The sequence below is a fragment of the Carcharhinus amblyrhynchos genome, chromosome 5, assembly GCF_965287045.1.
Source record: "Carcharhinus amblyrhynchos chromosome 5, sCarAmb.v2.hapA, whole genome shotgun sequence".
Lineage (NCBI taxonomy): Eukaryota > Metazoa > Chordata > Chondrichthyes > Carcharhiniformes > Carcharhinidae > Carcharhinus > Carcharhinus amblyrhynchos.
In genome coordinates, this window is record NC_137328.1 from 51,113,777 (window position 1) to 51,126,304 (window position 12,528).

At 38.9% G+C, this 12,528-nt stretch overlaps 1 protein-coding gene across 2 annotated transcripts in view; it reads left to right on the top strand.

Annotated features, from left to right (window-relative positions):
- Positions 1-1,530: 1,530 nt before the first annotated feature.
- Positions 1,531-12,528, top strand: part of LOC145343022 (semaphorin-4D-like) — a 167,966-nt gene continuing 156,968 nt past the window's right edge. For both annotated transcript variants that reach the window (XM_080188762.1, XM_080188759.1), the window contains exon 1: positions 1,531-1,644. The gene's annotated coding sequence lies outside the window, so the exon portion shown is untranslated. The remainder of the gene's footprint in view (positions 1,645-12,528) is intronic.

The window sequence follows — 12,528 nt, forward strand, 5'->3', positions numbered from 1 at the left end:
CCTACTCCTGCTCCTATTTCTTATGTTCTTATGTTCTTATGTTCTTAATAGTACAAAGATCTGTAGATCCCATTGAAGTTAATTTTAATATGCCCTGCTATAAACAGATTTCTTATATTTGATAACCTATAAAATCTACGACTTCATCTGTTTTTCTTTGAACTACCAAAATGTGAGCTCTCAGTACTGGTGTTCCACATCTAGCTCCTTGTTTAGTTAATGGAAACAAGGTGGGGCAAAGAATTAAGAGTGTAGTTTATCAAAAACCAAATTGGTAGTCATAAAGTCAAGTGCCTGTCTTGCTCCTCCAGTCCACACTCTCAACATATCATTTAACTTCAATTCTTAACTAGCTACACTAATACAGGTCAAGTGGTAACATTGGCAGGCACCTACAAATTTTGAATTTTATTTTGAACTTAATTTGATTTTGTTTGTAGCTACTGCAAGAAATTTACTTCCAGTTTTGGCCTAAACTTCTGCTCCCAAATTTTAGTTTAGAAGAATGTTTGCAAATTTTCATAACAAACAATAGTTTTATCACATCTATGCAAAGGTCAGTTTCCAACATATGATCCAAGTGTTTTGGGCTATTGAGTATTGACACACATATTAAATTTGAATACAGTATCTCCCTTTAAATTGAATTTTATTTCTAGATGTCGTAAGAAATTTAATTGAGAAAACAGCGTTCTATAAGATTGGAATTATAATGTCACTTGTCTGATACAGTGAAGCAAATAGAACTCTGCAGTCAAATCCGGATTTGATTCTGTACCTCACGTTGTTTAATCTCGACACTAGGGTTATAGTAGAGTGGTTTTTAGGCTTTTAAAATATTCAACACTGATAAAGGTTGGGAGAATTCAAGCGAATGAGTTCTCTCATGGCAGTCTAATCCTGTTTGAGACGATGAGCAGTGTGCAATCGGAGTAGAACTTTGCCTAATTAAAAACTACTGATTCTAGCCATTGGTCCCTGGCTGATAAATAGCGCACTCACAAAGGCAAGCCTAAGTCAATAATATCACCACTGGTTATCTCAGTATTCGCCAAACGGTTCTGGGGGAATGGACACCAAACCGATCCCCTCGTGGCAGATTAAAGAGCTGCATGATATTTAAAAGTAGCTGACAAGTGAAAAGGAAAATGAAAACAAACTCTTTAAAAAACAGAAAATAATGTTGCCGTCGGCTTTATTGTCTATTTATATTTATTTAAAAAACCTGTTGCACAGCAAAGAAAAATAATAACACCCCAGCTGGGAACATTAACAGAAGCAGAGGAGGAAAAAAAGGTGAAAATGATCAGCGGTGAATCCATCCAGCTGTGAGGGATCTCAGAGCTGAAACTTTATCCTTCCTTCAGGGTCTCACACATCTAGACTTTAAACAGTGTATGCGGACGGGGGAAAGCAGAGAGGGTGTCCCTGGACAGACTGTGTTGGAGACACTGTGCTGTGTGAGGGGAAGGAGGGGGGTTACTGCAGGCCAGGCCAGGCGGGACCAAGCTGCTCATTAACACTCATCTACAGCTCTCTGACCGCCATAACTGCGAGGAGGCGCCCAGCCCGGGGCAGCCACTGAGTGGACTTGTTGCAGAGCTTCAGCGAGGACAAGCTGCACATTTCCTGTACGCTGTTCCGGTAAGTCCCACATCAGCGTCCGCTTTTAACATTTTTTTACTTGTGTTATTGTAGAAATGCATTTCCAGAGGGGTTGGGGGTTGGGGGCGGGGGGGGGGGAGACTGCAGCCAAATGTCTCAATTGGTGGCGCTGCTTCTTCTGGCCTCTCGCCCTTTTTCTTTAAAAACAACATGTATTTAAAATTGTTCTCGGTTTGTCTGCAGCCGACTTGCAAGAGTTTGCAAGGAGTTAGGGCACTGATTCTGCAGAGTTTGCTAAAACCACACGCTTTACTGTGCGTTCGCGCGCAAAATGCTTCACACAAATCTTTTTAAAAAATAAGTGCAATAGAAGTTGGGGTGGGTCAGGCCACATTTTCTGTGCCTCTGTTCGGGAATTGGACGGTCCTTTTGATAAACAATTGATCTAGCCTTTCTACTTTGTGTCAGTGTTGTGGCTCCAGTGTTTAGCTTCCAAGTCTGGCACTTCAGATATAAGTTGGGTATGAATTGATTTGAGGATTTACATTGTGCCACCTCTTGTCCACCGTCCTCATAGAAATCTCTCCAATACTTGCGGGTGGGAAGAGGATTAGGTTCATTTAATCTGTGTGATATGTAGAAATAATTGCCTCTAATTGAAACACTTATAATGGAGAAATTAGGATCTGTGCATAGGCATTTACAGTCGACAAGATCACTACATTTCACTTCACTTTTCAGATTTTTGTGATTTTTTTTGTTTTGCTTTGAGTCCAGTTAGCCGAAGGACACCTCAAGTCACGGATCTGTAGATTACAATATAAACAAATGTTTTATTTTGCTTAGTGGTGTATATAACACGTGAGCAATCCAGTTTGTGGGCTGAACGCTAGGTGCCTTACTTTACATGTAAATCGATGCATGTTCTTCCATGACTGCTAATCGGCAGCTTGAATGCCACACCAACAAAGACCCAGGGATAGCCACTACTCTGCTTTCTCGCTTGGGGTGTTGTAAGGGGTTGGTTGACGGGTGAGTGGGTGCTTGAAGGAAAGAATAATGGCAGGATGGGAATGTTAAAAAAAATGAATATAGGAGGTGACCTACTTTGAAAGCCCTGATTTTTTTTTCCCACTGTTTGATACAAAAGTAGTTAAGGATCAGCAGTTTATAAATGGAGGACAGTGTCATTGTTTTACCCCCAGAAGTATGAATAGGATTTTGAAGTTACAAACCTTTGATAAACTTGATACGTCATTATTACATTTGGTTTTTACAGTTTTCATGTTAGAACATCCCATGAAGCATTTTAAATCAGATACATACTGTTTGGGCATTAGATTATCTTTCAGACTTTACAGGATTATTTGTATTATTGTGATTACCAGAACGGTTTTTGACCTTGTAACCTTGTGTCTTACCGAAAATTAAGTGGGACTTACATTTCGAGATCCGATGAAATGTATTCAATCCTGTCAGTTCCTTTTGCAAAGTGTAAGATTTTCTAAACTTGTATCAAATATATAATTAACTATAAATTAGTCAATATTCTGTCATGATGAACCTTAAGATGCTGCAGTTGCTTCTATTACATCACATAGGTTAGTTTTACTTTGAAATCAGCTATGCAAACATTTTCTACTGCATGCTTTTACATAGCTTTCCATTGACAAATGTGTCCCTTTATTAATTTTCTAGTATGAAATAATCATGGATGGAAGTCAGGAAGTGCCTTACCAACTGATTGTACCTGGGTGGTGGGGCATGTCTTCGGAATACATGCAAAGACTAATGCGTCTACTCTCAGCAATGCCTTGCAGGAGAGATGTTGATGGGAGACTTTATTTCACAGGCAGTGTAAATAGCCGACTGCTGTTGCTCATCTCAGTGCTATAGAGCAAGTAATTGTTCTGGGCTGGAAGTATAACCAGGGATGTTTTACAAACTATTTTAATCAACTTGTAGCCTTTACAGTTGCAATATTTACTTGATTTTCACTGCAGGTATGAAACAACTATAATGTGATTAGTTGCCTGCAAACCAGAGAATAATATCATCAGGTTTGCATTGTCAGTATTTTTGCAGAATATTTTGCATATTTTAGTTCAAACATTGAAAGTGTACTACATGATGTATTGCATCATGCTTTATTAACTTCAAGGACATACTTTGTAAATACAGTTAGACTTTTGAACAGAAAATCAAGAACACTGCTGTATAAATTTTGATTTATCTAAGATCTCATTCAAAATCATTTCACATCTTGCTCACTCTTATTGATTTATACCCCTATTCCACATTCACAAATTTAAAATTTGTAAATTATCCGTGCTTGCGACCCTCCCTATATCTGTTATCTTCTTTCAGACCTACAGTGCCTTTCTCCAATCTCCTGGTTTGGCCTTCTGCATCCCATTCTCCATTTACCTTGGGCTTCACTTTCAGCTGCCTAGATTTTTGGAATTGCCTCCCTGAACATTTCCATTCATTCTTTAAGAAACATAATCTCCAGCCTGCTGCTTTGACCATGATATTGGTCAGCCATATAACTGTTTCTTGCTTGGCATTGCATCTATTTTCCCTATACCTGTGCAAAATAACTTTGGACAACTTTGTTAGAGCTTCTATATTGTATGCAATTTGTTGTGATAATGTAGTGGTGGTATTGGCTACATCTTTTATATTGGCAAATGATCTGGAAGAATCAGTTGCTCAATTAAGTATTTGGATTAAAAGTTTGTTTGAAATGTTATACACACTAAATTTCATTATTCTCAACATAGGTATCCATATTGCTCTTAGTTCCTGGCCAGTGAATTATGGAAGTGGTAGCAGTTCACTGCAAAACTCTGGGTACAGTTCACGGCTGATAGATGGGATCTTAGTTTTGAGCTATGCTGTGCTTCCATCAAATGTAGATCTGAGGTTGAAATTCAGTTCTTTAGGGTGGGATGATTGTACTTGCATGTTCTAAATGCTTAGTAATGATCAGGGTCAAGAGCAATCTGCTTGGTGTTGCACTTACAAAGCACAGATCTGCTAAGTTGATTAAGAATTGAACTGTTGAAGTGGTAGTTGTACTAATAAAGTGGAATGTAGCAGGTTCACGCTGTACTTTTTCAGCTGCGGGATAATTCCTGACTGGATTGAAGTATAGACAGATGCAACTTCTAAGGTACATATTTGTTTACTTGGAAAATTGAAAATTGAAATTTGACACACTGAACCAGCTTGGTGTTTTATTTTGTACAGAATCTACTTTAACATCCTGAATAGTTGAGCAGTGTTATGGGCAGTGACGTTATAAGAGGGATGTTGTACTAATTTAGTTTTGTATCATCTTGGCTATGATGCCACTAATAGTTTTCTCTCCCTAGATCAAGGTTAAGGCAAAATGGCTAGTTTACCTGAGGTTGATTGTGACTTCAGGTGGAAGGTGCAACCAAATAAGCAATCAGTAAAGTGAGGGATAAATTGAAAGGCAGCCCCTTAATGGGATATGGCATCAAAGTAAATGGAATCTCAAAGGAAACTTAAAACATCAAAACAAACAGTTGGAAAATATTATGCAAGGTCAGGTTTATTATTAAATATCCTAGATCAAATAGCCTACTGGTAGTGTCTCATCTTGTATCTAAAGAATGACCACTTAGATGAGGCATTTCAGGTGTCAGACACCAGGATATTTAAGCTCCTGTTCTGAGAGGGGGAGATGATTTGGACAAAAGATGAGTTTTTTTATAAATCATCTGTTTGAAAAAAAAGTTCCAAAAATTAGAATTCTGAGTATCTGTAGAACTATCTTAATGTGTTATCGTGTTTATGGTGCATTGTGCTGCTTTTCTGCCACTTCAGATTGTGGAACCAAGGTGAAGAAGTGCAGGGGGCCAGCATGTTTGCAAAGGAAATAAATTATGTAATTTAGGAAGTATCAATTGGACAATTCCAAACTTGATTTTAATAATCAGGTTGATCATCTATACAACATAGCCAAGTCTTTCAGGAAAGCAAAAGATTTTGGATTTGTGACAGCTGGACAGTAGAATAGTTAAAAAGTACAATGCACAAGCACTACGGGAACAAAAAAAGTTTAAAAATGTCAGTAGTTTTGACTATTTTGTTACATTCTGCCTGTGGACATAGTGTCACAAGTAAGCTTAATTAACACTACAATGAAGTTACTACGCAAATCCCCTAGCTGCTGCACTCCAGCGCCTACCTTGAAAGCAATTTTCTTATTCTTGTGGACTTGTAGGATTATGGTTCGATACTTCCCACTCAGTTGGGATTTGCTCTTTTAGGGAAGTACGTATACTCCCCTTGGACTCTAGGACATATCTTTCTAACCAAGTCGGAACAGTCTTGGGAGCAGAACCTTTTTAGTGCATGGTTCAAGGACGAAAGATAAACTGATATTTTCTGAGCTGAAACAAAATTAGTAATTGTGTGGATGCATATTTTTTCAAATACTTCCATTGTAGGATCTGTGATTATTTTAAACATGTTATTTATTTCGTCTTGCTTGAATGCTTCCATAACATCACCCCGAGCTTCCTGTTCAGTGCTGACCTTCCAAATTTATACAATGTCTCGAACTCGGGAGTCTAATCCTAGCCATCACTAGTCGCCCTTTGCTGTGTTCTCTCCAATACCTGAATGTTTTGCAGATAATTGGATAACAAAAATTATGAATTTGTTAAAACTCAGCCTGACTGATGTTTGTGCTGTGCAGCTCAAGATTCTGTTTACCCCCTTACCTGCTGCTGCATGTTTTGGAAATCTGGCTACCAATAACCTCAAATTCCTCTTTGGAATTGCATAATTCAATTTACTTTTGTCAATTTATTGTTCTTTCCTAATTTTATAATGTTGCATTTGTCCACGTTAAATGGCACCGACCACTCAGTCCAGCTGCCTAATCTAGTCAGCTCTTTTTGGATTTAATCGGGTCTTTTTGTATCAGTCTGTTCCTTATTTACTGCCCTCAGTTTGATATTGCAAGAAATGTTGTTAGAATTTTGCTTCTATATTGTGACAAATGCAAGGTTTTTGAAGATTGTTTTGGGGCTGCAACTTGAAAGATAAAATGGAAAAATGAAGGGTAATTTGAACTGTTCTGAATTCTGCTGACAAGCCTAGGTGACTCGGTTATTAAAGATTACAAGGGGCCCCTCATTGTTTAAGTGGGAAGAAGCAGCAGACTATTCACACTTGTAAGCAAGAACTAAAGCAGCTGTTCTGATGATGAATAGACTATTAATCTCCAAGTTCCAGGGAGATGTTAGGAATTTCTGGTTTTGTAAATTGTTGAAACTGCCTGTGTGATTCCAAGATGGAATGAAATTGGGGTTCTAGCTAGCTAAACATTTCACTTGGGTACAAGGCTTAGATTATTAATGTTGCATGTTGGGCTTTGATGTGGAGATGCCAGTGTTGGACTAGGGAAAACAAGTAAGAAGTAAGACAACACCAGGTTAAAGTCCAACAGGTTTATTTGGTAGTAAACGCCACTGGCTTTCGGGGTTTGCTTCTTTGTCAGGTGAGTGGGAGTTCTGATCACAAACAGAGCACATAGAGGCACACACAGTTTACAGAATATTGATTAGAATGTCAGTCTTTACAGCTAATCAAGTTTTAAAGGTGCAGACAGTGTGAGTGGAGATAGCATTAAGCATAGGTTGTCCAACTGATATGCTGCAGGAAAGGATGTCCTGAGGGATGGTACATTGGCGAGACCATGCAGATGCTACAAAATGGATGAATGAACACCGCTTGACAATCACCAAGCAAGACTGTTCCCTTCCTGTTGGCAAACACTTCAGTGGTCACGGGCATTTGGCCTCTGATCTTCAGGTAAACGTTCTCCAAGGTGGCCTTCATGGCATACAACAGTGCAGAGTCGCTGAGCAGAAACTGATAGCCGAGTTCCGCACATGAGGACAGCCTCAACCGGATCTTGGGTTCATGTCACACTATTTGTAACCCCCGTGACTTGCCTGCCCTTGCAACATCTCACTTACTGTCCTGTCTGGGAACATCTCTTTAACCTATGCTTAATGCTATCTTCACTCATATTGTCTGCACCTTTTAAGACTTGATTAGCTGTAAAGACTCGCATTCTAATTAGTATTCAGTAAATGGTGTGTGCCTTTATATGCTTTGTTTGTGATCAGAACCCCCACTCACCTGATGAAGGGGCAAGCCCCAAAAGCTAGTGGCGTTAACTACCAAATAAATCTGTTGGATTTTAACCTGTGTTGTGAGACTTCTTACTATGTTGGGCTTTGAGCAGGGAAGAGTCTATAGGAAGCCATTGTCAGATAAAGTTGTAGATTTTCCAAAATATCATTACCCTCAGCAGAGTCAAGCCTGCAATAATCTGAGAGCAAACAAGAGCTAATAGGGGAAACCAGTTTCTGTTGTTCACCATACAAAATGCAGGTGGGAGCTTGTATTTGGATTGAAGAGATAAAGAACCTGAGGGTTTAAACAAAACTTGGAGATTTGCCTAGCTTTGGTTAGAAGGAGGCATCTCCTGGCTAATCCAAACCATAAACATCAGTCCAGAGATTAGAAGGTATTTGGTTGGAAAAGGGGGAAAAAGGATCTAAGAATCATGTTGGACTGGTTCTCTAAGAATGAAATCCCTTCCTAAGGGACAAAGTATAATCATAGAGGGAGCATTTTGGTCATTTAAATTGTTAAATGGAGAATCTTTTCTGTGGTTTAAGTTGCTACTGTGGTAAAACAAAGAACAGTAGATCACAGGAACAGGCCCTTCGGCCCAACAAGTCTGTGCCAGGTGCCCCTCGAATCTAATATGTTGTGAGATTACGTACTGTGCGTACCCCAGTCCAATGCCGGCAACTCCATATCATAATATTGTCTTGCCTCTAAGTAGTCCATATCCCTTTACTCCCTGCCTATTCATGTACCTATCCAGAACGCAGGGTTTTACTTGATGAGCGCATTTGGAGTCGAGTGTTGTTAAATCAGATGGATCATAGTCAACGGCATATCATGCGGCGAATCAAAAACAACCACAGACAATCAAAAGGGGGAGGGGGGGCCCACCTCCACTCAGCGGGGGAGCCCCACATCCACTCAGCGGGGGAGCTGGCGGTTTTTGTAGTGTTTAGTAGTGTTTAGTCAACGTTGTTTTAGTTTGTGTTTTAAGGTAAAAGTCTTGAAAATAAATTTAAACTTCCAGTGAAGATTTCAAGTTTTAAGTTATTGGTCTCTGCGGGTCGTAAACATGATCTACTTACAAATCATTTATTTGCATTGTAATTGCTGACAAATATTAATACATCCCATTAATTATCTCCTCCATCTGTCAGGTGGAATGATTGTTTCTGAGGCAGTGTTTCAAAATTAACGCTCAGGGTACTATATGAAACTGCTGGGCTAGTTGAACACAGTCGACATTGATTTCTTCAAGATTTGAGCAAATTTAGTTGGGATAGTATTTCTTGGAGATCAGTATAACGTCTACTTTTGTTCTGTTTACGTGGCTAGTTTGAGCTTGGATATGGAAAATATTGAAATTTACTGACAATATGAAAGTAAGTATTTGGTAAACAACAAAGTAGACTACGAAAAACATGAGGAAAAATATAAACAGGTGCAATTTAATGGAGTGGAATGTGCGATAAAGCATTTTAGAGGAAAAGTGAGTAATGGAAGTATGTGTGCCATGAAAAGACATACTGATGGGGTTAAACATGCAGAGACCTGAGTATATCTTTTAAGTGTGCGGTCAGTTAGCTAATTCTTTAAAAAAGGCCGATAGTATCTGAGGATAAACAGATGGAGCTGTAAAGTACTATGGTTCCACTACAGATGGACTTATTGTCTTCAGTGCTGGCTCCCTCTTTGTAGAAAGAATAAAATTTATAGTGGTAGGTTCACTAGAATTATGTCAAGACTGAGAAGCTAATGAAGAGATTTAAAATATGGGGTCTATTTCTATAGAAATAGGAAAGGTTGAGAAGCCAAATAGAAGTTAAAGATGTTTTGATCAGGGTTAATTGATGCACTGTTCTACCTGGAATGAGGAAATACAAATATTAAAATGTTTGTGCTCTAATTAAAATATATTTTCAGACCATAGGTGCTGTAGTAGAAGTGTTTAAAATTATGCAAGAATAGACAAGGTAGGAAAAAAAATCATACATACTCCTGGTCATACAAAATAGCTGAAAGGTCAAGAACCAGCAACCATACAAGATTACATTGCAAAGATTTAGAAGACTTGGGGGAAATGTTCCCTGTAGGTTGTAGAGCTCCACAAAATTAACCCCACACTACTGAACAAAACTGGAGGGAATGTTGGTTGTGAGGCAGTGGAATTCAGTTCGAAGGTTAGTATGAGACAGAAACTGTGTCCATATTCAAGATTAGTTTGGATAGATGGTGAGAAGAGGATGAGTAAATGTGATTAAACTATTGGCTTGTGCAGAGGCTGAATGCTGACACGTGAATTTAGATGAGCACTTGAAATGCCATTGCAAACAAGACTGGACCAAGTGCTGGGAGATGGGATTAGAATCGATAGGTGCTTGGTGGCTGGCACAGACATGATGAGCCAGAGGGCTTCTTGCTGATACTGTAAAACTTTGTATGACTAGCTGGGTCAGATATTCTGCTTCCATATTGTAACTTCTATCTATTTCTACGATGTGAGAAATTAAAATAAATTTCTTTACACACAGGGTTACTAGAGAATGGAAATGCCTGAGGGATTGTTGAGGCATAAGGCATGGCATCTATTGAAGATGTCATAGACTCTTTAAAAGGTGTTTACTCAAAATTGCTGGTGAACAGTGCTTTTGTGTGCTTATGTATTTTCTTACCCATGAAGTGAGAAATCCAAAAACTCGGCAGCAAAGCTGGTATAAAATAGATTTTGTTTATTTCACTATTTTGCTCGAAGTTACCCAAGAAATGAAACTTACTGCATATAGTTTTAGTACCACTTTAATACTTAACTAACTTTTGTAAGTCAAGATTAGTCCATATTCAGTGCAAGCCTGATATGCTTTGAAGTTAAGGTACTGCATTGAAGTAAATCTCCATGTAAGAAGCTCTTTCGGAGAGTCAGTGCAGATTTGATAGGCTGAATAACATCTTCTGCGCTGTAAGGATTCTATGGTATGGTTCTAGCAGAACTTTGCTATCACTTGGACAAGGTCACAAGCTATAATTAAATTAAGGATTATCTGTAGTTTTTGTACGTGAGGTGATCCAGTCTGAAATCTATCATTCTCTCTGGTAGTTTGGAGCCATTTTGAATCAGTCTTTAAACTCAGTCCAAGTTTTTTTAAATGTAACCATTAAAACAGGTTTTTCTTAAAAGTTGTAACATAACTGCGCACCATAACAGAGAAATGGCTAAATATTCTAAGCAACTATCGGAGAGTTCAGTGGTGGGATGAGTTTGGATTACTATAGCCATGAGTGAAATAGACACAGTGGAATTTTCCCATCCAGCCCACCATGGGAATCGTAGTGGGCGGGACATGGGTCATGCAAAAGGTCTATTGACCTTGGCCAGCGTTTTCCGATCTTGGGGTGAGCACGGCTGGAAAATGCCACTCAACGTGTTGGATAGTATTCCATGTTGTAAAATTCAGGTTCTTGAGGTAATTGGGTTTAGCTGTGGTTCTTTGGATGGTCTGGAGATTTTGTCAAGAACTTGTGAGAATGGGTCAGTTATGGAAGTCCAACACTACCTGTGGATCTCTACTTCAGTGTGTGATTAAAAAGTATTCATTAAAAAAGGAGCAAATCAGAAAATGCAAATAATTGAACTGGTGAGTGGATATAGGTCTGAGTCCAAAATGAATCAATAATGAAACATATTTGAGGACAGAATAAATCTGACAAGGACTAAATTGATTGACGGGAAAATTGATTGCCTATTCAGACTTGGGTTGTACTAAGAAATTGCAGTCTCCTATAAGGTATTACAAAAGAAATTTGTGAAAATTAGAGAGAAAGCTCCAACTTGATCAATAAGTTTTTGATGAGAATTGCATTGCTAGCATGAGATTGTAATAATAAGGCTGTGGGTTTTCTTAAAGATATGACTGAGTAGAATGCACAGGCGGCTTGATAGCACAGTGGTTAGCGTTGTGGCTTCACAGCTCCAGGGACCTGGGTTCAATCCCCGGCTTGGGTCACCGTCTGTGTGGAGTTTGCACATTCTCCTCGTGCCTGCGTGGGTTTCCTCCCACGGTCCAAAGATGTGCAGGTTGGGTTGATTGACCATGCTAAAATTGCCCCTTAGTGTCCTGAGATGGGTAGGTTAGGGGATTAGCGGGTGAGTATGTAGGTGGGGCTGGGTGGGATTGTGGTTGTTGCAGACTCCATGGGCCAAATGGCCTCTTCCTGCACTGTAGGGTTTCAATAGTTTCTGTTCTTGAGGTTGGAGAGAAAATTCAGATGGGTGACTGACCCAGTTGAAGAGTGGAAATACTGTGGTGGGCAACTACTTTCATCTGAAAATGAGAACTGTGCCACATATCTCTTCCTCGCTGGCACGGTACTGTAATCAGTTTTATTTACAAGTGTGTATTTTTACCTATGTTTTAAACACTGCATAAAGAATATGTTGCCTTGACTGAAAGCAAATCTGACATTGTAGACTAGGAAGTAACTGAAAAGTTTGCTTATGTGCATTTTACTAAATCCAAGCATGTGGAGAGTTTACATTTGAAAGGTGAGCTAATCATTTACCCACATTACAGATTGCAGTTTCTATTGCAATCCAGTTTAATTTCAGGATTCTTCAAGTGAATTTATTTGAAAATTAGTATTTAATTAGTGAAAGGCAAGGCTGAAGGGACTTCTTATAGTAAATAAAACTGCTTTCCCACAATTTTGAGTGGTCATTTGAAGTTTGTTTTTCCCTGCAAATTT